This window comes from Marmota marmota, unplaced genomic scaffold (assembly GCF_001458135.2).
Source record: "Marmota marmota marmota unplaced genomic scaffold, marMar, whole genome shotgun sequence".
NCBI classification, from domain to species: Eukaryota; Metazoa; Chordata; class Mammalia; order Rodentia; family Sciuridae; genus Marmota; species Marmota marmota.
Window position 1 is genome coordinate 26,191,769 of NW_025999853.1, and position 24,788 is coordinate 26,216,556.

General features: G+C 35.2%; 1 long non-coding RNA gene across 1 annotated transcript; it reads right to left on the reverse strand.

Moving 5' to 3' along the window:
• Positions 1–2,458: 2,458 nt before the first annotated feature.
• LOC125617202 lies at positions 2,459–4,802 on the reverse strand. The gene is made up of 2 exons (XR_007348111.1): positions 4,524–4,802; positions 2,459–3,814 (listed from the first exon to the last, which is right to left on the reverse strand). It is a non-coding gene; the product is annotated as an uncharacterized LOC125617202 (long non-coding RNA).
• Positions 4,803–24,788: the final 19,986 nt, after the last annotated feature.

Below are 24,788 nucleotides of genomic sequence, written 5' to 3' on the forward strand. Positions count from 1 at the left end.
CAAGGAAACCAAAGTGATGGAGTTACTTGTATATTATAAAATATTTATTGATCAATAGTAATTTGGATTTTATTTGGATTTTGACACAAAAACAAAAATAAAACACAAACAAAAAAGCCAGACCAATGAGGAAATTTGAACAATTTATATTTACCATTAGAAAAGTATGTTCATTTTTCAGGTGTGACTATACTTAAAGAAGAATCCTTATCTTTTAGAGACCAAAAAAATAAAATATTTGCAGATAAAAACAACATCTTAGATATGATTCAAAACAATCTCAGGTAGGCAAGAGGGTAGTACAGATATGAATGAAATAAATAAGCCCTGACTTAAGAATGATGTGTTTATGCAGTTCATTACACACATCTTTCAAGTTTTAAGTATATTTGAAATTTTTCATTAAAAAAAGAAAAAAATAAAGAAATTCTGGCCCTAAGCCTCTAGGGATTGGCCAGTATCACCTATGTAGCAAAAAATCTTAAAATCTAGTTGATATTTTGTGAATTGATTGATTGATTGATGAGTTTTATGTTTGTTTATAGTGTTTGAAGAATTTCTTTACACTTAAACCAAACATCCACGTTTAACAAAATGTTTCTTATCCCGTATCCAGTAATTTTAGGTGCACTGTGCTGAGCTGTAATTCACTTAGTTGTCACATGTTCTATTTCAGGACACACAAATCTCAAAAGAATTCTTGACAGCTGCCTTCTTCAGTTGCTAAATAAGTATGTCTCTTCACTGGCTCTACCCCTTTTCTCTCTCATCCTTCCCTCCACCAAAGAATGAGTCCTGCAAATTCTATTCCTTATATTTCTCACTTGCCTGTGCCCTGGAGACTCACCATCTCCATTGTCACCACTCTGGTCCTATTCAGTGTCTTCTCCCTTTCACTACTGCAAATCTTTATCGATTTTGCCTCTTCAATATGGTTTACTCTCATCAATTCTTTATATTCAGCTCAAATTTATCTTTTAGTGAGTACAAATTACATCATATCAAGTCACTGCTTAAATCTTTTTAATGCAAACTGATTATGAATTCTAAAGTCCATAAAGGACTCCTGAGGTCATGCATAAACTCACCTCTGGCTAAAAATTCCAGTTTACTCCTTGGCTACTGTCCCTGTGTTTATTCTTTCAGACCCAGTGAAATGAGCCTTGCTTTTATTCTTTGTTCCTCCAAGGCTTAGGAACTTTGCTTGTAATTTCTTCTGCCTAGAATATTCCTTCCTTCTCCATGTCAACAGCTAACACCTTATTCTTTTGGTCACAGCTTAATATCACTTTCTTGAAAGAAAAACATCCCTGACCCCACACTCAGAAATGTAGCCAGATAATACATTTCTATAGCACTGGATCATTATCTCAGGTAAAATCACTGGATCAATATCCATTCTTCCTAATAATTTTTACTAGTCAAGAATGCAGGGGCCATAATTTTCTTGTGACTATTCCATTCTCTAGTAGCTAGAGCAATGAGCATATAGCATGCTCAACAAAGTTTTAGAATGAATCCACGTCAAGCTTTGTGCTGCATGCTGCAAATAGATAAATAGATAAGATAAATTCTTATCCAAGATAAATTCAATTCCTAATTTCAGGGAGCTTACAGCTGAGAAGGTGCACAATAGGATAGAAATTACCCTAGAATTTTGTTGTGTTGTTTCTGTTCTTTACTTAGAGGATTACTTCTTTCAGGTCCAGTGAGGCAACTAGTTTGTAATTTGCATCACTTTATGAATTTATGGTAATGACTATTATTACAATTGGCTCTAAAACACTTGAAGGTCAATATTATTAAGTTGTTTTTCCCTTTCCTATTTGAGCTGCCTCCCACCTTCAGACTTCAAGTCAATGTTTTATACACAACACTTTATAGACTTGCAATTAACTGGTCCCACCACTGGCAATATCTCGACAATAACATTGCCAATAGGGGATGTTACAGAAGCCAGCTAACACAAGCCTGGGGTTGATATCCCAGACATCAAGGTTGACATTCATTCAGTTGCTATTATGGTTTTCATACCTTCAATTTGATTGAATACTTGCTCACCTCACCATGACTAGCACACATTAGTGGCCTAATTAATACTCATTGAGTAGATGGATTGAAGCTATATTGGTATTACACTATAAATACCTCCCAAGGACAAGGTGAACTGGATTCAGTTCTCTTCTGTTATTAAGCACTCCATCACTGAATAGTGTACTGTTCAAATAGCAGAATTTGGAAAGTGTTTAATCCTATATTGTTGGCACAATATTTTTGGCTGTGTTCCCAGTACTTGTGTTCTTCCAGCAAGCTTGAAATCAATAATAGGATGGTCCCTTCCTGAATCCTCTCAGTCCTTAAACTGAAGCTGACAGCTCTATAAACAAAAGTCACCTTTATTTATTTTGCTTTTATGAAACAATGCCTAAGGGTATGTATTTTATATGCATATTCTGTATAAAATTTATGTCCATCTTTGTACATGAGCAACAGTTCCTCCCTCATAAAGCCACTCATTTTTTTTTTTTGGTCTTATTTTTACAGGAAATTTGTGCCCTAGGATCAGACATTTCTTTCTCCCTTCATGGCACTGTTTATAATACTGAGGATGTTTGCCATGATAAGAGGATTCCAAAAAAGGACCTGTCATTGGCAATTGCATGAAATTTGGTTGAGTAGAAGGTGGTGGGTGTGGATTTTGTCCTTGACATATTATCCCTGCTAAATTGTTGACAGCAGTTTCTGCCTATTCTGACTGTTCAGGAATATCAAGCCCTAAAATACATTGTATTCTCCTTTTTGATGTCTGGAACATCCACAGGAGACACCACGTACAATTTCTAAATTATTCTTTCCCTTTCAGACTCATTTCTTGTCTCAAGTCTTCCCTGTTATTTACTTCCCAGCTTTCTGCTTTGCATTCTCTGCCTTGGCTGTACTTTCTTCTCAAAAAGGGAAAGAAGTATTTTCCCTTCATTTTTTTTTTAACCGAGTGCGCAAAGAATAAGCACTATGATACAATATTTTCCAAGATTCACTTCAGGATGGTCCATGATTAAACTGATTTGAACCTGACAGCTTCATTCCTCTTGTCTTCTTTTATGTGAGTTTCAATAGGTGCTTTCCTCTGGAAATGTGACATTCCTTTCTACCATTATTCTTTAACTCTTCTAGTGTTAAAATGAACGTCTAACAATAATCTAAATATCAGTATTTTCCTTTAGTCAATAATAGAAATTATCTGGTGTATGTAAACACGTGTGTATATATTTCTTTGAAATTTTAAGGAATAATTGTTTTTCTTAGTCTCATGAGTACTTTGCCTTCTCAAAATAGTTGCATAGCACTTTCCTAACTCCACTGTTTGTCAAAATTTAGTATACATGTGAATTAACTAGGGATCTTGTTAAGATACAGATTCTTATTCTATAGGTATGGGGTAGGCCTGAGATTCTGAATTTTTAACAAATGTCACACTGCACTTGGAGAGATACATGGCAGGTACTACTGTTCCCATTTTATACAAGTTTCGAAAAACAAAGTGAGTTGACTATACATCACAATAGCAGAACCACAGCTTCACCTGATTATCTAGTTTCTGTTCATGAAGGAAAATAAGTGTCTGTTCTCTTATTTTTCCTTCCTGAAGTTCCCATGATTTGGTGTATGTAACTCTGCATTTGATTTCCACGAGTTGCAGATGAAGTTGTCTAGGAGGAAGCAAATTTATCTTTGGAATTCTTCTAGTTCCAGCCACAGGATCATGTCTAAATACACTTGCAGAACTCTTCCCAGAGACTGGTTGAACCTGCTGCTATTTAAATGACAAAGTTTGGGAACATCATTTAGAGTAGAGGAAGGTTTAAGATTTCAATTTTTTTAAAAGGATTTGTTTAGCATCACCATAACCCTCCTTCTAAAAGCACAAACTATAAAAATTTCAAAGACATAATCACCTTGTTAAATTTGGAGTTGCAAAGACAATGTAATCAGGAAACAAAATGAAGCAGATCTGTCAAGACTGTGATTTAGGGGCTGCTATTAGCAGCTTCTGAACTAGTGGGAGTAAATCATTTTCAAATTTAGGAAGCCAATTAATGGTAATAAAATATAGTTGAATAACAATTAGAAATTCGACTTCAAAGTATAGTAATGGATAGAAAATAAACTTTCCAAAGAAGCACATTCATTGTACAATTCTTTAAAAATCCACTTTAATTGTCAGATCCCTTTTGAGTCAAGTTGTGCTAAATCATACTTTAGTAAGAATTCTGACAGCTGGGGAAAATCCACCTGCTGAGTTACTACCTTTTAATTACCCAAATAAAGAACAAAGTTAAAAGCATGGCAAACTTGAATAGAAAAGCCAAATTTAAAGTTAAGAAAACCATTACTCATATATTCTAAAATTAACTTAACTCTCCCATGTATAAGAGAAGAAAATCAAGTTTATTATTTACAACCATCCTTTCACCCCTTCCCCTTATCTCTCTCCAAGGAGAGTAGAGCTTAAGGATACTCACTTGCCCTGCTGAGTAGAGTGCCAAACAAAAATAATTTTGGAGACTGCCGGTGAGAAAGAAGGCAAGGAGAGATATAAATCATTGCTAAATTGTTCCAAATAAGAAAAGGAAGTACAGCATATGAGAGGAAGGGTGGGCTGGCCTGGAGATTGGAATTGTGGAAACAGATATGACAGCTGCCAAAGACAAAGAGCAGAAGTAATTAAAATGGACTTTAAGGCAGTTTTGCAAGGTTATGGGTCATGTGAGCCCCATTTCCATCCAATTTAGGCTTTTCAAAATGAGTATTATTGACATCTAGGACTGAATGACCCTGCATTGTGGGGATATTCCTATCCATTCAGGATGTTTAGAAGTGGGTGTTACCCACTAGAGGCAGAACAACCCTTCCCCTAATTATGACAACCAGAAATGTTTCTAGCCACTGGTGAATGTCCCTAGAGTGGGGTTGTTGGGGGCTGGGGGTGGGGGCAAAAATCATCTATGGTTGAGAACTTCTGGGAAAGGTCTATGATTTTTCTTCTGGTTTGTTCTGTGCAATTTTAGTAGGTATATCTGTAAATGTTTTATTTTACCTTTTAGTGTCATTTGGTTTTTTTTCTTTGATGTGCAGACTAGGCTCAATGCAGCCAAACACAAGAGCGGAGGTTTCCAAGTGAATCTAATAACACTCAGATTAACCTTTGAAGGTTTTTGTCTATAATATTCACTTTAAAATACAGGTTCCACTGCAAACTCAGTTTGGAATTATATATTTAGTTATGAGTCAGAACTGTATCCCTATAATGATCGCAAAGGACTAGTTAGTGGATGTTGAACTGACAGAAGCTATAATGAAAGGCACATCAAATATAGACTTCCTCAATCACTCTTTCAGTTTTTGACAGGTGAGGGAATTGAGGTAGCGTTCAGGATTAGCAGTTTATATCAGAGAGGCAGATGGCCACGATGCTACAAAAGCTTACTCTCATGAAATAATCCAAGACAATCTCATGAAAAACTTCAGATTGGAATTGAAGTTTAATCCAATCTCTCTGGATATAATGTGTCTTAAATGGTTATTTCTTGGAAAAGAGACTGGGAAATGTCTAATAAAGGCTTTTTTTTTCTTTTATAACTTACGTGTACCAATCTCTACAGTGTGAATATATCCATTTCATGGTCCATTTCAACCGTCTTAAAAGTGAATCTGAGGGCTGGGGCTATAGTTCAGTTTGTAGAGTGCTTGCTGTGCATGCACAAGGCTCTGGGTTCAATCCTCAGAACTACAAAAAAATAAAAATAAATTAAAAAACAAAGACATCATGTGTCCATCTACAACTAAAATAAATTTTTTTAAATTAAAAAAAAAAGTGAGTCTGAAATCTTTTTGTACAATTAACTCTCAGGTCAGTGGATGTAGTCCCCAGCACAAATTTGTGAGGCACAAATTTGGAAATGGGTTAAATCCTTACTCTGCTTCATCAGCACAAAAGCTATCCATTGGTTAGGAAAATGTCTAGAGACTGAGGTTATATCATCAAGTTAAGTTTTGAAAACACTGATCCACCATCATCCTTGCCATTTCAAAATCTTACCCTCTGGTTTTCTGCAATGTTTTATTATGTGGAATAACTTCAACACTTTAATCACTGAAAATTTTAGGATTGTGACTGACATAAAAACGTGGGTTTGGGGAAAATATTTACTTTAGAAATGTAACATATTCATATTTAGCTATGCTATATACCTAAAATAGAGAAACCAAAAAAATACACACATAGATGTTATATCACCCTGTGAGTCATAATTAGATCATGTCTCCGAGTATTATATTGTTATAACAACTCTCACTGATAGAGAATAATGGAGATGACCTAGGAGTTTACAGGATTTCAGCACTATAATTGTAAGGGGACAATGTCCCAAGTCTCTATGTATTGTATCATACATACATCAAAATATTGTATCTTAATGAAAAGAGCTAAAGAAAAGAGATGTGTGGATTCTTGTAAGAATATATAAATATCAGATAAGTTTTTCCCTAATCAACTGTACAAAATTAAAATATTTTTGGACCAAATATTGGAAGGTTGTGTGGTATGCAAACTGAAGAAATAGAAATTACTGCAACAAATTGGAATGGACAGTGTATATGCACGTTTGGCACAAGTGACTGAAAAAGCTGAGAATTTCCCAAAGGAAATCCCAAATCTTACAGATTAGTGAAGTTAAATCATAAAGAAGGGAGACAAAATAGTATGGCGTTTAGGCCCTGAAGGAATATGAAAAACACATGAGCACCAGTTCAACTTGCTGATGTAGGCTGCCTTGACTGTCTGAGTTTGGCTTTTTGACCACACGAGTCCTTAGGAAGGAAGATCCATAAGTTGCCAACCATATTCCAAGAGCTCCTCAGAACCAACTTGGGCCTATAAATCTGCATTAAATGTGGTGAATTATGAGGAAAACAGTATCACCACAGTCACCTAGATGCTGTTCACCTAGAACCAGACGACACAGCAAACAGAAATGATTCAAGAAGCAATCCAATATTGCTCAACCAATATTGCTCCACCTTTGGGAACTGGAAATTTCCACAAATTTCATTGTCAGAAAGTGAATCTGAGAAAAGCAACTCATCCCTACTGAAGTAGAGCTAATATTTAAAGTGGGTAACTGTTCCACTCAGTCACAATGAAATTGTAATACCAATACATGTGCCCAAGTCCCAAAGTCTCCAATCAATCTGTGACAGATAATAACATCTCTGGAGATTGCAGTGATAAACTGGGGAGATGTTGGATCATTTTTCAGAGAAAATAGTGTAACTCACTGTGAAGGAAAATTATGAGAGTTTTTTCATTTAGAAGAATATGTAGGAAAGTATTATATTACTATAATAAGAAATATATTTTATTTCAAAGCAACAAACACATGCTCAAATTGTAGCAAAAGTTTTAACAAACAAAACTCATTTTCGGATCCCCATTCTATCTCCATGAAAAAACATTGGTCTTACCACACTGATTTTATGTCCTTTAATAGAATAGTATCTACATTTTGATAAATAAGTTATATAAAATCTCCTGATTCAAGGTGGATTGATACTAAGACTAGATTTTTATGTGCAGTAAAATTACCATTTGAGACCTGCAAAGGGAAAGATTTTACAAGGGTAAGGAGATTGGTGGATCAACACTAGAAATGGGGTGAGAAAAGCAAAAAGTAAAAAACCTGATTAGAGATGAGAAAAGTAGATGATGTATATCTGCCAAATTAGGAGAAACTTTGAGAAAAGAACAAAAATGATTAAAATGGATTTAATGAACGTTTTGCCATATTAGCAAAACATTAAAGCTGTACTTTTCTGTTCACAAAATTTTGAGTAAATGTAACTGTAATCATATATACAGATGTTAAATAAGTTTGATTCTATATCATGTACAACCAGAAGAATGATACGTTGTATTCCATTTATGTATGATGTATCAAAATACATCTACTGTAAATATACATCTACAAAATACATCTACTGTAGAGCAAATTTTAAAATGTGACTGTATTTGGACACAGGGTTTTCAAAGCACTAATTAAGGTAAAATGAGGTCCTATGGGTGGGTTCTATTATAATATGACTGGTGTCCTTATGAGAAAATTGACTCACACATATACAGACACAGAGGAAAAACCACATGAAGACTCAGTGAGAAGGCAGCCATCTGCAAACTCAAAAGGCTTCAGAAGAAACCAAACTTGCTGAGGCCACGATCTTAGGTTTATCTTCTAGAACCTTGAGAAAAACAGTTTCCATTGTTTAAGCTTCTCTGTCTGTGATACTTTGTTAGGACATCTTTAGCAACATATTAGAGATGATCACATTACAGATGGCATACCCTTATACTCTGAAAAAGCAAACATGAAACCTTGGATGAAACCTTGAAAACTTGCTTCCAGCACCAACAAGTTATGTGACCTTGGTCATTTTACTTGGGCTGTCTAAAGCCTGGATTTAAAAAGTTGAATATTACTAATGAGTATTTAACAGGAATAATGAGAAAATATGCAATTATTAAAATTTGTTGCATTTTTAATGCTATTTCACTGTGACTCAAAATGCATAAAAATATCTCTACATGTGTTTCAGTGTGCACAGAAAGATAACCCACTACAAGATATTGATTGCAATTTTATTGGTATTAACTATATATTAGAAGTAACCCAGACATTTTAAAACAGGCAATTATTAAATAACTTATAATACAATTGTAGGTAGAATATTTTGTGGTTATTAAAAAGTACCATGATGGGCTGGTGATATAACTCATTTGCCTAGCATGTGTGAAGCCCTAGCTTTAAATCCCTGTACCAAAACAACAACAACAACATAAAAAAATCATGATCATATTTATGGTACTCTATTAAGTAAAAATAACAAAACTCTACAGTATGAACTTAACAAAATAAAATATGAATATAAAATAGACCAAAAAGAAATAGAGTACCTAGATATACAGGCATTGTGGCATCATAGCCAAATACACATATTCATGCAGCAGTTTTATAATATGTATAGAAAACAACTGAAATGTTTATTAATATAGAATTAGTTAATGCAGTATAGAATCTCTATTATTTAATTCAGTATATACACCATGCATTCATAAAAGTAATGAAAGAACTCCATATAGTATTATGGATGTATGTATAAATATATTTAAAATGATATAAGCAAAATCTTTTGTTTGGATTAATAAAAAATGTATTTACCTGAATTTTTTAGACTACTTCCAAAGTCATGCAGAAAATGAGTGATAATAGAAATCTCTGGAAAAAGGAACAAGGTGACTTTTCACTGTATACTCTTCTGTACTTTTAACTTCATATTATGTTCAGGCCTTAACCATACAAACTAATAGAATTAATAAATAATTAAGATTTGAGTGATTATACTATTTTTTACAATATAAAGTAGAATTCAGATATTTTGATAATTCATATGGTAGACAGTATAAACACTGTAGGAGAAATAATAATTTGGAGAAGTAGTTTATAGCAGCCAAAAATTTATTAGGCACTTACTGTGTGATAGACTCCGTTAAACACTAAGAATTCTACAGATAGTGGATGTTAATAGGAGAACTGTAATTATTCCAGCAAATAAGAATGATACAAAAAGGGGACATCTATATATTAATAGGATCTAGGTAGCATACTATATATATATTGTATAGAAAATGTACTATACTATTTTATTACTACAAATCTGAACAATCCATAGCCATCTTTTTAAAATAATCTCATCTGTATCAACCACAATTCTAATAATTTCTAACAGCTATATGAATACAAAATTATTTTATTATTTTTATATCTCCTTCCTTCTTGTTAGTTATTTATAATCATAAGTTTTATAATTAGGTTATGATGTTAAATGAAATTCTATATAAACAAAAATAAGAAGCTATATAATAGGAAAAGCCAAACAGTATACAAATTATTTCACAGCAAGATCGAGGGTAATTTACAAGCACATTAATGTGTAAGCTTTTGCGAGTAAGAAATTTTTCAAAAGGAATAACTTATTATTGCTATTTTTAAGCATACACAGGTAAAAGTTGAGTCACCTCTTGTGTGAAAATTGTGAGACAGCAATTAAGTGCATTATTAATTAAAACTCTCCCACAACTTCTTATATTAATAAATAGTCAAATAAAATTGGATTCAGTCCAATTAAGAATTTTTCCTACTACAGTTATTCATGGAAACATGATTTTAAAGAAAAAAAGGCATATATAAGACTAAAAATTGCAAATAATTATTTGAATCATGCAAATCTTTGTATAATTGGTAACTGATTTAGACACATCATTTATTAGAAGTGGCAAAGAATGCCTTTATTTTCATTTCTGCAATATTTTCAGTTGCAAAATAGAAAAAGCAGTAATAATTGGACTGGGTTTCTTGAAGTAATATTTATTGAGCTCTGCAATAAGGTGTATTTTAGATGCCAAGTAAACAAAAATGACAACTTCCTGCCCTAATGCAGATGTCTTCTAAAGAGCGAGCCAATAAACAAGGGAATAAGAACTTGATGAAATCAAAATGTGTAGTATGTACTGTGATGCCTATAATGAAAGAGAAAAAAGTGAGGAATTCCATCTCTTTGGATGCTAAGAGAAGCTGTCTTCAAGAGTACAATATCTGAATTCCAACTTGAAGAATGAGAAGAAGCCAGCCAAGGTAAAATTAGAGAGATGAATACGCTAGAGCAACATACCAGCTTTTGAAGACCATGAGGTAGGAGGAGCTTAAGCCACCTGGCTCAAGATTTATAGTCAAGAGGTAGAGCGAGCACCATGATGAGATACAAGATACAGGAAGGAGTGAATCATGTCATTTGGATTTCATTTGAGATACAGTTGGAAGACAATGGAAGCCTGGACTCAGGAGGTGACATGATTGGGTTTGTATTCAAACAGATTGTTCTTAGCTGCTTTGGGGATAGATTGGCATGGAGTAAGAATGGGAGTGGTAGAACAGGAAGGAGGCTCTCATAGGAATCCAGGGAAACAATGATGGTGGCTTTGACTAGAGTGATAACCATGGGAATTGAAAACTGTTGTTTGATTAGGGTTTGCCAGTTGACTCAATGCAGAGGTGATGAAGAGGCAGAAACCACACAAGACTCGGGTTTCTGACTTGAGCAAGTGGTGAATTATGGAGTCATTCACAAAAATAAGGAGAAATGGATTTTGAAAGGAAGGACTAGAGTTAACTGTTCAACCTAAGATGTATACACTTTGAAGAACTGTAACACAGCCAAGTGTAAAGCCCACATAGGAGGTTAGCTATCCTAAGAGGAGAGTTTTGAGGTGTAGATATTATTGCACAACCCTTTAGCCTATTTATTCTAATAATTAGCTGACATTTGTCTTCTTTGCAACAGTGTGAACCAGCTGAGGACTGACACGTTTTCTTGTTCATCACTATTTCCCAAATTTCTGGTACTGATTATTGAATTATGTATGTATGGATGAACACATTCTATAAACTTAAATGCTATGCTTAAACATTCACATTTTAATTGTACCATAGGAGAATTAATAATCTTACAATGCTCAGCCTTTCTTCGTACTGCCAAACAGCTGCGTCAACTACTAAAACTGAGATTAAGATCTGGAAAGTGTTTTGAGAATCACCTAATAAAACCCCTCTTTTCAAAGGTTAGGAAACCGGGATCCAGACAAAGAACTACTCAGGGTTATAGTTATTAGTATCAGGGTTTGGACTGGAACCCAAGTTTTCTTACTCCAGGACTCGTCATCATTCTATGTTGAAATTCTGAAATTCAGATTGAAATCCAGTAAAAATGGTTTAGTTCGTTTGTGTAGCAGACATGTAACCAAGAGTTTCACAGAAGATCACAAACACTGTTTAGAGTACAAACTTGCTTATGAAATAAATTTTTCTCTTCAAAAGTTACAAAATGTGAAATACTAACACACCGCTTTTTAATTTACTCACTCAAAGGACTTCATAAATTAAAGAGGGGAAAAAAAAACCCCATATACACACCAAATGACTAAATGTTCTTTGGTTTCCAAGGAATTCTCTCACCAGGACTTAGAGTACAGGCATTTATGATGGAGGATGAAGTCACTTTCAAAAAGAAAACATTGGTTCTTTTGAATATATGGAAAAGCAAATGTGTGTCAATACACTGCTGAGTAAATCAGACCACAGTAACCATAATAAGACACTCCTCAGTAGTCTCAGACTTCTGCATAAATGTTTCCCAAATCAAGACAATGCCTAAGTAACAATAATGAAAATCTGCACACCATCAACTCTGCCATATCCAAGAAGCACAGAACCTTTATTTCTATCACGGGGTTGACGAGACCCATATCAAACACCATATAAAGTGTTATTGAAAGATATTAACTCTTTGATTTCACGTTGTCATTTATAGAGAGCTTTGAAATGCTGAATTCTTTCTTCAGGTCATAAAGAAGCACAAGTATGGAAGTCCAGGAATGCTTAGGACACAGTGACCACTGAGCCTCAGAGGATTACCATTCCATAGGATTCTCTCAACTATACTGGACATAGATTAAGGAAACCATGGATGCTCCAGGAGGCTGACCTACGCTTTATATTCAGTATACATTCAGACATGTGTGGTGCATCTGGAGGGTAGTTTGTCTGTAGAAGGAAATGAAGAGACTCTTACGAAAGAATTAATCCAAAGGGAACAGAGTGTGGATACACAAGTGTGGTCCAAGGAGATTAACACTACCATAAATCCACAATCTTGAACTTCAACTTGGAACTAAACTGTAACAGAAAGCCCACGCTGTTTCCTTAGCCAAGATTAACTCCAATTCTCCCTAACTATTGTAAACTCAGCTCTCCAAAAACTTCAAAATCTCTCCCTTCTCCTTTTCTCTCTGCAGATGGTTGGTTTCACCTCCTACTTCAGGAAAACCATAGAAGCAATCAAACATAAAAACCTTCCGCCTTCACTTCCCATTAAACTTATTGGCATCCCAAAGAAATAGCTTCTTTCTTTCTATACACAGCAATTAATTCAGTAAAAAATCATTGTTTTTTTTACTGAAATGGATGTTTAGGATTGGTTCTACCTTCCTTGGGGAAACTCACTCATTGGTTACCTTCTCTTTCTCTGCACTTTCTCTTATGATGCCTAAATAACAATAATGAAAATCATAAAAAACCATAAACTCTGCCACATCCAAGAGGAACAAGACCTTTATTTTTACTCCTTTATAATAAAACCAGCAGCATCCCACCTTTACTCATCCCCAGCAGCATTTCAACATGTTCAAGTTTGCCTCATATTAAAGAAACATTCACAAAACAAAGAAGTATTCCTTTTGTCCTAGGTACCTAGTCCCCCAGCTCCTGCCTATTTGTATCTTTTCCTTCCCAAACTATTTGAACAAAATCCCTCAAGGCTCAGTCCTATGCCACATTTCTTCTCTTCCTGTATACTGTATCAAATCAATTTTATCTACTCTAATTTAATTACCTTTCACAGTACATTCTGATGACTTCAAATTCAGATTTGAATTCAAATTCCAGAATTCAACATTGAACTTCAGACACTTTTCCCATACATTCATGAATTCTCCAGCTGAGGGGTTACCCAAACTAATTTTTCAAATGCTGTAGTTATTGCCTCCATCCAACTCCTTATACTGTCACGTTACCTTTGTGTCCCACATCAGTAAATAGAAGCAGAGGTGACCAAACTACTCACACCAGAAACTTGAGTATCACATGATTCCTTCCCATCCCTCATGCCCTCAAAGCCAAATATGATATCCTAAAAAAGAAAAAAAAATCTATTAAGTTCCTATGAAATCTGTATACTTTTCTCTCTAATCCTAATTGACCTCCCCTCATGAATGTATTCTCAATAGCAAAGCCAGACGGAGCTATTAAAACACAATTTCTACTACATAGCTCCCTAATCAGAAGTCAGCAATGTTTTTCTATGCTTACTACCTATATTTGTTTCCATAAATAATAGATAGTATTTGTTTATGTTTTTAAAATTTATATAAATGAAATATATTTTACCTATTTCTTTGCAACAAGCCTTTTAAATTAAACGTCTTATTTTTTAATGTTATCCTCATCAGTTCATAAGTTCCAAGGCATTTTTTTTTTTCAACAGATGAATAGTGTTTCATTGTATGACTAAACCAAGGTTTCTTTATTCATCCCTCCATTGAGGGCTATTACATTTGTCCCACTTTTTCACTGCAGGGAACAATGCTGTGATTAAGTTTCCTGAAAATGTCTCTTGTGCACATGTGTGAGAGATTCTTTAAAATAGATACCTAGAAGACAAATTACAAGGTCACAGGGATTGCACATTTTGAGCTTCAATAGATACTGCATCATTACATAGGAATGATATACTCCAAATGCAGGATAGTAGTTATCTGGAAAAAATAGCAAGAGAGGAAAGAAGAAGGGACGTAGCTGATTAGCTGACATGAAAGATTTCTTCAAAAACTGTGAAGGAAATGCAAACTATGAGACTTGAAGACAACTACAGAGATGTTTAATATGATTTTTACGTGATTTTGTGCTTTTAGAATATTTTATAATTAAAAATATCTTAGTAGAATTTTCAATGATTTTTTTCATTACCTAAAAATAAAATCAAGCCACTTATCATGAATTATAAGGCTCTGCTTTTTCCAGTTTTCACTGGCTTTCCAGATCTTCTCTGGCATCAAAAGTTTGCTCTCTGGGAATGCATGGCCCTCTGCCTGAGGCACTATTGCTTTCACTCCAATTTTTCATATAGTCATTTACTTATTTGATTTCTTCTCATTGTTTAGATCTCAGTTTAGCATTATTTTTTTAGGAATCCTTTGACCCTCTCAGGTTATTTAATTTCCCTTTGTTATACTTTCTTATGAAGTCTTCTTTACTTCTTATGCAGCAAAAAGGCTCACATTTACAATTGTTTCCTCAAGAAATATTTTTTGTTGATTAATTATCTGTTTTGTTGATTAATTATCTATTACCACCATTAGATTCTCAGACCCTTCAGGGAAGAAACTGCGTCTGTCTCACCCAAAACTCTATTCTCAGCACTCAGCACAACGTCTAGCATATTGGTGTTCAATAAATAGTCACTCAAGAATGAAAGTATCAGAAAATATTTGTGAGAAGTACTAGACAGGGGATGCTGGACCCTCCAGCATAGTGCCTAGCCCTCAAGAGACCCTGTGAGATCCAGGGAAAATTGTATGAAATATTTTAAAAATTAATAAAGCATGAATCCCATTACCACAGATCTGCCAGATACAAAGGGCATAAAACAGCAGGGCCTTGTCACACATGTAACTGCATGTGGTTTAGTTGATGCTAATTCAGCTTTTCACATCTGGTGTCAAGTTTGTACAGGATGAACAGGAATTAGACCTACAATGATTGAGCCACAGAAGGAAAAATCAGATCTGAAATCAAATGCTAGACATTTAAGGAGCAGAAGACATCGCTGTGTCAATCAGAGAAGAGACCTCAGTGGTGGCATGGAATACTTTGCTGGGAGCTGATTTCCAAGCCCTTGTGAGAAGGTCAGTTTATCACAGAGTGGGTTAGCAGCAAGTGACAGAAATGAAGAACTGTTACTCCTGCTGCTGCCCTGTCATGCAAACACTTGAGTATTTGTCACTGGATCATAAAATGAAGATTAAATATATGAAATATTTTCACAATTCCATGTGAGGGGGCAGAGCTGGATATAACAGATATATGCTATGAGTTTCATTTAAAATGCAGAAATGTGAAGTGTTTTAGATCTTCAAATAAAGCAGATCCAAGGCAAAAAGATATCTAACTTTGCAAACAATTTATAGGTTTTAATAAAAGCATCTTTTCCCAAACTTTTCAGTACCTTTGCAGTCACAGTCAGTAATTGACCTCCTAAGGACACACTCACTAATGCTGGGTATATACAGAGCTGAATAAACACATTCTCTTTCCCCTTAAACAGATTGTGGAAAAATGGGTTATTTTTTCTCTCTGATCCCAAACCACTGAATTGACAGAATTCTCATGCTTAGATGATTGTTTTTGTTTTTGTGTTAATTATTTCATGGCCAGAATGCCATTTTTTTAACATAAACCTGGCATTGATAATGAAGGTATAAGCAGTTTGAAGAGGTAGTTTTTTAAACCTACTGTCTCACTTCTCTTGCCCTTCCCCGAGTGTCGTTATAAAACATATTAGTTTGCTTGTCCTCCTCAGACATTCCTTAAGGCCAATATCCTGACCCTATAATTCACTCACGAGCTAAAGTTATTGTCAAGGCAGAAGTTATATCCCCAAGAGTTTGGATAAATAATTCATTGAATACATTCATTTCCAGAAGATCTACTCAGGTATGAACCTGGTTCTTCTTCAAATAGTGCAAATATTGCCTCAAAATTGAAGAGCTAGTTCATTATGGGTCAACCATTGGGAAAGCCGAGGCAGAAAGAAAATTGTTAGTATATAAACATTGAAGTAGGTTGTACATGCTTGTTTACTGGCAAATTCTTTGCTGTATTTCAACCCCAAGGCAGCTATATTTGCAACCACAGGGAAGGGGAGAGCAAGAGAATCCCCAGCTGGGGAGGGAATGGACGTCTGTGGGCTTTTCAAGAAGTTCCTGGCAATGTCGCAGGGAAGAGGCAAAAATCCCAAATGAGTGTTTCTTCTATGGATTCCAGAAATGTATAGGATCAGTATTTGGACCCATTTTCTCCTCTACAGGCAATGTGCATTCACAGTTTCTTTACATAGCTTTATTTAGAGTAAAAGTAACAGTCTTCATTTTAAACAGGCAGAATCGTGTTCGACATATTTTTGATTGCAGGAGTACTACACCTTTCAGCAAAAATAACATCCACTTGTATTTCTTTGGAATACTTCCAGAGTTTTCACCACACACTTCCCTGTCCTTAGCACTGTGCCCCATCATCTATGCCTGGCTCCTGTCCTCCAAGGGCACCACAAATACATACATTGAACCATCCCATGTGGCTCTTTAGATCTGGAGGCCTCTGTGTCAGAGTCAAGTTAGAAGGAAGGAACCTTTAGGAAGTCTAAGAGACCATGTGCCTAGGATCCTGTCTCACAAGGAACCACAATGAAGAGAAATCTTTGCCACTTGACTGAATCAAACAGTGCCTGCCCAAAGCCACTAATCATTCTTTCCAATATGCTTGTCTACACCAATATTCTGTCTTGTGTACTTTGACAATAAGCCACATGAAGGAAAAAAATACATTTTTCTTGTTCATTATGCGACTGGAACATGGTAGTGACTTAAGAAATATTTGTTGAGCAAATAAATGATGGATGGATGGGGAGGGTGGAGGAACTATAGTCAGGCACTTTCTCAGAGTCTTTGTGCCTCACAGAAATTCAATGTTATTTAAAACAAATAATTCAAATATCCCTTTAAAATCGCATATGGATATATGCCAATGCCAAGAAAAGAAAAAGAAGCCTTGTTAAACCTTGTCTTTAACTCCACTAGGTACAGTTAGTGCTATAGAGGGAAGGCATGCTATTTAGGAGTTCTGTGTTTATTAAACACACTAGGATTGCCTAAATATTATGTAATCTTACAATTTTTAATTCTAGTAAATTAATATGTGAGTATATTGCTAGAGTAGGAGACCCTATTTGAATTTTCAGTGGAATTTACCCTATCAATCATATCTACAAATACAATTACAGTAATTGGTGCTTTTGATTAATTTCTAGACCTCTTTATTCCATAGACTGTAAAGTACAGTGAAGGCATTTCATGAGTAAGGCTATTTCAAAGACTCATAAATAATATTTTTCACTGTGGTGACTGTGCGCAGAAAGAAGGAGACAAATGTTGCCCGTTATCAGGCTTTCATCCTCTGTCAATGGGGCAGCAACATAATTAGAACCACCATATCTTTGAAAATCTAAAACATGAATTAGTTGTTTATCAGATGTCTGAGTGCCACTACCATATTAGCTTTATTGGCCTTTAAAGTGAAAGAAAAAAAATTGTAATTTTATTTTTTCTGAATGGAACTATATGCCAACATAAATGTCCTTTTTATTTTTGATGAGGAATCCCTGCTAATAGTTAGAAATGTAACCCTGTGCTATGAGAATAAATTTCCTGATTGACAAATGGGCATAGACATGTCAGGAAAGCCAAGTACACGTTGTCATCGTCATCATCATCATTATCATCATCATTATTATTTTATCTCATTCACTCTGGAGGTAGAAACACTCCTAAAAAAAACCCTGCAGAAACATTGAACACACATTCAAGACCAAAAAAGGAAAACACTAAACAACTACTTAATGATCCATCTCACGACGCTACTGATACTTTGGTGAAGGGCTATTTTCAATTGACGGGTCTTACATCTGTTAAAGGGTTTGTTGAAGTTTTCATCTGTACAGACAGGGATAATGAAGGAATAAGAAACAAAATTCACTTACCATCAAGAACAAGGAAATTAAAAAACAAAACAAAACAAAACAACAAAAACCCAAACCTAGAGGCCTGATGAGACATGGTAGAAAGGAATTATGATGAGTGGCAGCTTGACAGAATCTGGTGGCAGTTCTTCCTAAAAAGAAACAAAGAATTAAAGGAAATGTTATATTGCACTTTGACCCTCACCACCCCTACAGTGGGTATATACTGAAAAATTCGTTCTCCTAATTTTGATCTTCATTTTCAAGTTGCAGCAGCCTCCCAGGATTTTGTTTTATGCATAAAGTTATTATCCCCTTTTGTATCAGGTCTGTTGTAAATGTTCATTATAATCACTCTGCTTAATTTAGCAGATGGTTGGAACTGTACAATTCTTCTCAGAGGAATTAAATATGGTTATGTCATTTCCCAAGTTGATTTAAAAGAAGTAATTTGAGATCAAGTAATGTTTCAGTTTCTGTATTAGTTCAGAATCATTGCCATGAATGTTTTCTTTTCTTCACTTCTATAATTTTGAATATCTGTGATGAATGGGTTTGGTCTTCTACACTTTTAGTTCTTGATGTTCTTCAATAAAGAAATAAAGATGAATAAAATCATTGTACTCAAATCTCATGTTTTGTTACACAATTTATTGGATCCCAAAAGGGATTTTCCTGTTTGCACAGCACTCTTTCTCGTCTATTGTAAGGCAGTACAAGGTGGAGAGCAGTTATTTCTTATACCAAACTGCTGGTACGTGTTAATTTCATCTCCAATAAATACTTTGTGCTGTTCTCAAAATATCAGTGAAGGAATATAATTAGTTAGAATCAGAGAAGCTGCATCTAAAAAAAAAAATTTTTCGGTGTCTCATACGTACTTAGAATGCCATCTATGCCTTTTGTTCAATGGATATTCAATCGCCAAGGACTATTTTAGCAGGATCACACATTTTTAAAGAAAAGAAACTAAAAAGGGAGAAATTGTTCAAAGTTCCAGATCTGTTTCCAAGTAACAGGGTCACTTCTCTCCACCCTGAGGGCTCTACCAAAAAGATAGCTTTTCTAAACCACAATTTCACTATTCATAAGGACTTATTCTTATATATTATTCAACCTTTTTGAATTTCTAATTTCCATGCCCTCCCAACCTCCTACTGTTCTTGTTGAACTGTACTTTGGATACCACAGGAAGCGAAAGTAAAGTAATATTTGAGGGTAGGTAGAGATGGTTGATTTAGTCAGGAAATCTCATTATTATGCCATTATGTTTTGGATATAGAAGCTTTCTTCTGAGAGAGTAAAGGATCTTAATTTCAAAGAGGAAGTAGGCTTTGTAATTCCCCTATGAAACTGGCAAATTTTATTAAAACAGACAGATGTCTTTTAGGGAGGGTTGGAATTGTAATGCAAAGTAGTTGGGAGACCTGTGTTTGTGTTTGTGTTTTGTTTTTTTTTTTCTGCCAGTTCCTAGCATTTTAGATCTCTGTGTTTCAGTATCCCCTTCACAACCATAAATTAAAGTCATGAGGATTAGTAGAGTAATGTGTATAGATATTCACATATATTAAATATAATACATATATACAGCAGTTCTTTATGAATTATAAAAAGATGATGTACAAGGTATTTTTACATTGTTGTCATCAGTAACCTCTCCCCTCTCTACAGGGAAGTTGAGAAAGGAACAGCAAGGTGCCATCCACAGGAATTCTTGTATCCTTCTTCAGATTATTTTATACTGCTCCCCACCTTGGCACCCCAAGGAGATAAAGGAGATAAAAGAACAGATGCATAATCCTCCCTGTGCATGGTCAATTGAATGCTTTGCATTCTAATCATGATAATGGCAGCTATCCTGTTGGTGATAAATAGCAGCCAAGACTTGTTGAAATAGGTTTGTTGCTGGCTTCCCAAAAGGAATTTTCTCTCAGCCTGACAAGCAGGGGAAAAGTGTAAATTTGATATTCAAACTCATTTTCTAATGATGGTATAGCTGCTTATCTAGCAGCAATTGAATCCTATCAGTCCTTGAAATTCTTGAAACTTGGTTCTCTCCTGATAAATTAGAAAGGATTGAACTACATTTGAAGGGATAAGTGAGAAAGCAGATTGAGTTTCTAACAGCTTCTATGACTTTGTAGGTTTTTAGTAAATGTGTCTCCTGTCTTCAACCCATCCACAATTCTATCCTTTTGACAGCAGCCAAATACCAGGATTACCCATTGCAAAGCCCACTATGTTAGAAAGTCTCCATACCCACTCCCCGCCAAAAGCAAAAAAAAAATATTGTTGTTCTTCAATGATACTCTTGACAAATTATCTTTTTGTCATACTTTTTTTTTTGATTCAAAGTGGCTTTCCAAGTCATTTCTTAAGAGAATTCCTATTGTTGCAGAATAGAATGGGTGGGGGAACATAGAGAAGGTTTACATACTTTCCCTTTACACTAGTATTTTAGTTTTAAGTGTTTGTCTCAAACTGTTTGATATAAAGGCAAGGCTTTTCACCTCTAGCCCATTTGTTTCTAAGGATTTACAAACTTCTGCAGTCAGTTTGTGGTCAGTTTGCATTTATTTTACTTGGGTTATGTGGAGAATACAGTCGGTTTTGTGATTCAAAGATAAGTTCTTCTAGCAAACATTGATTAAAAAAAAAAGAAAGGCAACAGTTATTAAAATTTCATAGAAAACAGTCCATTTAAGGAATCAGAATTTTTGAACTATATGAAACCAAAAAGAGCACTTACTTAAACATCTTATTTTTAATAGCTACTATGATAGAATATTTTCAAATGTAGTAAGAGTGTTCTGTTGAGTGTATCATGTATATTATATTTTAAATAGCTATACTATCTCCATTTTACAGATGAAAAAACTAAGGATTTGAAAGGTTGAATAAATTTTCCAAGGTCAAGTGGCAAAGGAAGACTTAGAGATTACTGAATCTTAACTCTGGCTATTTTCATTAAGCAATGATAGGTTGTTTTATGGAAGAGGAAATTGAAACCAATTTGTTCAAAGAGAATGAACATGTTAGATAATCACAGAGCTGAAATGAGGAAACTAGAGTCAGGAAAACCCAGTTCAGTCCTCATTCTGATGCTATTTCACATTAAAATATTGTAAGATGTATTTCTGTCTTATTTTTCTTGAGGCTCTTCACTCAATATTGAGGAATTAAATAAACACAATTTCCTTTTTATTCATCTCAATTTTCCATTTGTATTCATGTTTTCTTTTTCATAATTCTCCACCTCTATTGCCATTGTATAATTTCTTTGTATTGTATAGGGTTTTTAAAATCTTCTTCATTCCTTATGGGATAGGTAAGAAATAAACAAATGTTCAGCTCTGAAGAGAAATGAAGAAACACAATCGCTCTGCAATAATTCAGGGTTATAAAAACTGTGGTATTTTGAATATCAGGCGATTCTATTTATCCTCTCTATTTCACTCTGTACTTTAAAAAATCATAGTCTCTTGAGTATCTGGAGAGAGGTACAGCCAATCTGTGGTCCATAGGAAAAACCCGAGTACACACTGGGTACTTTTTATAGCAGTTGTCTCAACACCTTGACTTGCTCTTGCATTTCTATTCACAGTTTGGCTGGATCCAAGTTCTGATTCAGGGTGCTTTTCTCTAACTTCTGATTCCACGTCCAATGCTTGCATTTAGTGTCTAGTAAGGTTGATTCTCTGAGCATGGGTTCTCCCAGTTTCCCCAGGCCTTGGCTGAGGCACAGCATTGGAAACGTCTGCTCTCCCCCCCTTTGAGGCCCATTCCTCTGATGTTTGTAGGCCTAGCTCAAGTTCAAACTCCTGCTCCCTACCCAATGGAAAACTGCTCAAGACCAGATGTTTTCCTTCATTAATTAGACATATTTCCCATGTTGTGATGCTTTCATCCCTGAGTCTCCATCATCACATGGTCTCCTTATGTCAACAAACACTAATACAATGTAATACAAAACATTTTTTTTTTTAAATCCAGAGATCAGAAGATAAAGAATGTTCTGATGAAATGTTTTTATGTGTTACAACTTTGACATGGGTGTGATAGAGGTATCTAACCACTTGATCACTCAGCATCAACGACTATCTTAAATTCATGGGGAAAGGGAGTAGGAAGATACTGCAACATGTATCTTACCTTCCAAATGCCTGTTGTTTCTACTCAGTGACTTTTTTCTTCTATCCTGTACCTATGGCCTCATGAGGAATTTCCTATATCAGGTGACAAAGGAAGAGAAGATTTGCTTCTGGTTATGTAAAACATGTCCACCTGAAAGTAGACATTGGCAGCATGACAGCCTCTTTCTGGGGCATCTCTGTGATGAAGGAAAAATCCTCCCGTGGGCAGAAATACAAGTTGTGTACTTGGCTATTTGCTTTGCCTTGAAGAATAGATGACTGGATGTGCTGCTATTATATAACAATTCATGGGCTGGCCAGTGGTGCTGCAGGATGAGCAGGATTTGAAAGGACATGATTCATACTTGGTGACAAGGAAATTTGGTGAAGAGGTATATATAGATAGATAGATAGATAGATAGATAGATAGATAGATAGATAGCTAGCTCTAGTCATGTATGCAATAAAAGCAAGATATTTGTGTTCTCTATAAATGTGAGTCAGGGTCTAGAGGTTCAGGATTCAAGTGGTGGAAAAAAGTATCGTGCCATTCTATATTACCCCTAGTGACCCACCAGCAAAACTTTTTTCTTTCTGTTCCTATGACTTTCTACTCTACTGGTTTAGAAGTCCTAGTAACCAAAGTGAGGAATGATTCCACCAAGAGACACGACAGTAATCCCACTGAGCTGGAAATTAAGGCAACCACATGATTCTGTTAGTCTCCTCATGTTTGTGAATCAATAGGCAAAGAAGGAAGATAGTCTGCTGGCAGGAGTGACTGCTCCCGATTACTGGGGGGAAATTGGACTATTGCTCCCCAGTAAATATAAAGAGGAGTCTGTGTGGAATACTGGAGATCCCTTAGGACATCTCTTAGTATTATCATGCCCTGGAAGAAGGTCAATGGCAACAATCCAATTGAAGTAGGACTACAAATAGCCCCTGACGCTTCAGGAATGAAGGTTTAGGTCACTACCACGTGAAGAACTATAGCCAGCTGAGGTACTTGCTGAAGGCAAGTGATACACAGACTGGATAGTGGAAGAAGGTAGATGTAAATACCAGCTATGCCTAGGTGACCTGTCATAGAGATGTGAACTCTAATTGCCATTTGTGTTTTTTCCTTAATTTGTTATGAATATAACAATGTATAGCAAATATATTTGTCTTCTTTTTTCTCTTACTTTATTATGTAATAAATTATGTATTGGCTTCATAGCATAGTAGTTAAGCATTTTTAATATTACACCAGAGCATTTTAAGTTATATAAGATTATATCTTTCTCAATAACTTTATTTCCTGTTCTTCATGCATTTTTGGCCATATGAAGGGTAGTTTTACTATGTTAGGCAAAATTATGCCCTTTTAATTGTCTTCATTTGGAGACCAAGTATCATTGAAGGAGTTATGCATGGATGCCAAACTGGTAAGGGGTGAATTTACAAGGGCAATTTTTATGTGTCAATTCGATTGAGCCACAGGTTACCCAGACATTTGGTTAAACATTACTTTGGATATGTCTGTGGAAGTCTTTCTGGATGAGATTATTGTTTGACTCACTAGACTGAGTAAAGCAGGGGGCCACCCAATGGTGTCCACTTCAATATGTTGAAGGTCCAAATAGAACAAAAGGCTTAGTAAAGGAGAATTTGCTTTCTCTGCTCAGCTGTCTTCTAGCCTGGATATTTGGGTTTTGCCTGCCTTCAGACTCAGATTTAAACTGAAAGTTGTGCCTGGTTCTTGAACTTAGACTCAGATTGAAACTATACTCATGATTCTCCTAGGTCTCTGTTTTACTGACTATAGATCTCTTGGGACTTGAGAGCCTCCATAATCATGGGAGCTAATTTTTAACAACTCTCTTTATATTTATGTACTTTTATTTATGCATGCACACCTACAACAACCCTATGAGTTAGATATTATTGTGATCCCAATTTGCTAATACGGAAACTCAGGCAAAGGGAGGTTAATTAATATACTCATAGTTATACAATACCTTCTGCAGCCAGTACCTGAAACCTTGCAGATTGACCCTCGACCTGTGTTTTCTTTCATTATGCAAACTGCACCTGTTAAGGTCTGTAAACAAGTCAAGATGGCGCCTGGCATTTTGCCAGGGGGAGTGGTTTGTG